Below are 4,143 nucleotides of genomic sequence, written 5' to 3' on the forward strand. Positions count from 1 at the left end.
CTACAGACTGCAATCCTCACACTACCTTCTGCATTCCACAGATTGATGCACTGTAGCTAACACATGTAACCATAGGCACAACACTGCCCAGTATGCAGATGACCCTGCAGATGGGGATTCCTCATATACATGGAACTGACATGGAAGGTATTGCGACATGTACGACAGGCATATCCAGATAAACACTGTTAAACCAACATTACTCCAAATGCAGTATAGCAGCACTTACAGTCTGTAGTCAGGTCAGGAACATCCCCCTCCTGTTGGTTGCCCTTTTTCCAAAGTGTATGTTGTTAGAGCTAAATCCCCAGTCCATCTGGGATGTTGTTTGCCATCTGGGATGTTGTTTGCCAAACATCAAATCTAGTTCCTGCTCACAGTGACTGCAAAGGCCAAACACCACCATGATCTTCTTAGATGTTGGAGTGTGTTTCCATGCCATTGGCTATGGGATTTTTACCACAGCTGTTTCACATGCAATCAGCTAGTGGAGGGCAGCAATTCATGCAGAGGCCATCAGCTGATCATGAGCATTACATAAAATACACACGCTGCTGCCTAAGCAAGGCGGGTGTGGGTCTCCACATCCACCAGAGAGGGAGTGAGGGAGGCAGACAGAGGCAGATACATGTCAGGGAGGGTTGGGAGGGAAAAACTGAAGCATGTTTGTGTCACATACCTACCAGCACAGGGTATCAAACCCCCGACAACTATGTAGTGCTATCACAGTTTGATGCAGTTATTGGATGCACCATATGGGTTACCTGATGTGGAGCACTCAGAACATATATGTGTGGGTGAGTGACTTCTGCAACAGGGATATGGTAGATATATGTTAGGTGTCATACACGTGCCTGTCGGCATGAACAGGTGCCGGTGTCAACACAGGCACACTCACACAGGGACACACACACACATTGACACACTTGGCAGGGCCAGGAGTGCAACTCAGCAGTAGTGGGATTGCCACAACACATCATTGTGCAGGTATCACATGCACCGCATGGGTCATATGGAGGCCATATGGGCAAAGAGTATGAGGAGATGCCAGACATCAGACAGCATGCTTAAGTATGCCCTGGGGGGGTGGTAGTGAGTGTGGTTGTGGACATACACAGCATCCAACACACACACATGAACATACAGGGTGCCAGTTCTGACATGCATGGGTGCATGTCTACATGGGTGTGTAGTGGTCAACTGTGCCAGCAGGCTGTACAAGGGTAGGCAATGGGTATACCTGGGGTGTCTGGCCCATGTTTTGAACACAGATTATCATCAGGTGTGCCAGTCTTGCCCACCTGTGGCAGGTACTGGTAATGGGCAGCAGGTTTACCCTTCACCTACATTGATAGCATGGCAACAGCATTCCCTAATGTCAGTGTCATCTCTCCATACAGGGTATGTTGTCAGGCATGGTATGTCCATTGTGAGTCACATGTGAAGGCACTATAGGTGGTGCAGGTGTCCATTGGGGAACATGGTGGAGGTGCGCTGTCTGCATGTACGTGCATATTGGACAGATGGGCAGGGTGGCATGCCCTCTGTAACCCATTGCTATCACTGCATAGTTACTATCAATGGGCAATATGCAGTGTACTGACCACATATTGGCTGTTGCCTAGGCATGTGTGTGCATATGACACATGGGTTGAGTGTGTGCTCTGGGTAATAGTGGGGTTGCTAATTTGGATTTCCTGGCCTTGATGTCACATGTATAGGTATGGATTTGCACCCCAGCCTCCCAGCTAATTTGCATCTGTTATCCCTGTATGGTTGACATTGTGCTATATAGTAAGGCCACCATTAAAGTAATGAGCAAAACTTCCTCCACATTGGCCACACACTCATCTCTATACAGGATACGAATTACACACACACACACACACACACACACACACACACACACACACACACACACACACACACACACACACACCTGTCATGTCTGGGAGTTAAACCCCTCCCTAACTAGTTTATTGCATTACAGTACTATGCAGTTATAGTACGCACTACAGGCATTACCGGAGCACTTTTTCCCCAAAGGTGTATTTCACAGTGACTGACATCAGCAGGATTACCAAAGTAGGGTATTTCACCTGTACTGTGAGTGACTGGCCTAAAATGCATTGCTCCTTACACAAACAGTGAGACACACACAAAACAGCCACAACTGTCATGTGTGCGTATAGAACCCCTGACCAAAGCCTCTATCACACTACAGCATGGAGCTGTTATAGGCCGTACCACAGGGATTACTAAAGTGCTTTCTCCCCAAAGTTGTATTTAACAATGAATGACATCAGCGGGATTGGCAAATTAGGGCATTTGAATTGTACTGTGAGTGAGTAGCCTATGATGCATTGCTCCATACACAGACATTGAAACTCATGCAAAACATCCAGAACTAGCATGAGTGGTGATGGAACCCTACCACAGTTTTAAATCACACTGCAGCAGTACACAGTTACAGGACGCGCTACAGACATTACTGAGCTATGATTTTCCCAGAGGTGTATTTCTAGGTGAGTGACATCAGCAGCCTTGCCAGAGTTGGTATATGAATTGTACAGGGTGTGAGTGGCCTAAAAAGCATGGCTCTCTACCCAGTTAGACACACAAGCATACAGTTGCCAGGTCTGGGGTTAGAACACCTTCCGAATGATTTTATCACATGACAGCAGTATGCAACTACAGGACGTGCTATGGAGATTACTGGGGTAGGATTTACCCAGAGGTGTATTTCTAGGTGAGACGATGTGGCAGTACAGGCAGACTCTGATCTAGAACTTCAGCAAAGGATAGGAGAATGGAATGCAAATCTGAAAGCACATGGGATGAAACTAAGCACAGATAAGACAGTGGTAATGGCAGCACATTGGGGAAATCAGACGAAGCTGAGAATAGAGATAGATGGGAAGATAGTGGAACAGGTAAACAGCTTCAAGTATCTGGGAGGGGTGGTTGAGGAGAAGGGTAGTCTGAATGAAGAGGTCAAAGCTAGAATCAGAGGGGCTGCAGCCAACTGGCATAGAGTATCAGGTGTAGTATATGACAGAAGAATGCCAAAGAAGCTGAAAAGTAAGGTGTACAAGACAGTGGTGCGACCAGTACTACTGTATGGTACAGAAACCTGGGCAGTAAAGGCAGAACAGTTGAAGAAGCTAGAGGTGATGGAAATGAAGTGCCTGAGAAAGGTGGTAGGATGCACACTGCGGGACAGGCGAAGAAATGAGGACATAAGAGCAGAAGCCAAAGTAGCTCCAAATGCAGAAAAGATCAAAGAAAACAGATTACGATGGTATGGGCACATGTGTAGAAAAGCAGAAGACAATCTGGTGAGGGAGATTTGGGACAGACAGGAAGAAGGTAAGAGGAAGTGAGGGCTTCCAGCAAAGAGGTGGATGGATTGTGTGAAAGAAGATCTGCGACAGTCAGGCATGAGTGCTGAAGAAGGCAGGAGAGTGGCACTGAATCGAGAGAGTTGGCGACAGTTAATACGATACCCCGACCCCATGTAAATGGGAAAAAGGGGATGATGATGATACATTTCTAGGTGAGTGCCATCAGCAGCCTTGCCAAAGTTGTGTATATGTATTGTATGGGCTGTGAGTGGCCCAAAAAGCATTGTTCTCTACTCAGACACACACAAGCACACAGTTGCCAGGGCTGGGGTTAGAACACCTACCTAACTACTTTATCACACTACAGCAGTATGCTGTTACAAGACACACTCCAGAGATTACTGGGCTATGATTTCCCCAGAGGTGTATTTCTAGGTGAGTGACATCAGCAGCCTTGCCAAAGTTGTGTATATTAACTGTACGGAGTGTGAGTAGCCTAAAAAGTATTTCTCTCTACACAGTCAGAGACCAAGAGACACACACACAAACACACACTCACACAGTTGCCAAGTCAGGGGTTAGGACTACTACCTACCTAGTTTCAGGACACCAGTATGCAGTTATGGGACATGCCATGGGGATTACTGAGCTACATCTCTCCCAAAGGTGTATTTCACATTGGATGACCTCAGCAGGCTTGTCATGATACTGCTATGGGGAGGGTGGGCACTTCGAGTCATGTGCAGCTGCTGCACATTGACTACATCCTTTCTGCACGCAATGCTGACAGATACTTGGT

This window comes from Protopterus annectens, chromosome 8.part0, assembly GCF_019279795.1.
Source record: "Protopterus annectens isolate FY-2018-M chromosome 8.part0, PAN1.0, whole genome shotgun sequence".
Lineage (NCBI taxonomy): Eukaryota > Metazoa > Chordata > Ceratodontiformes > Protopteridae > Protopterus > Protopterus annectens.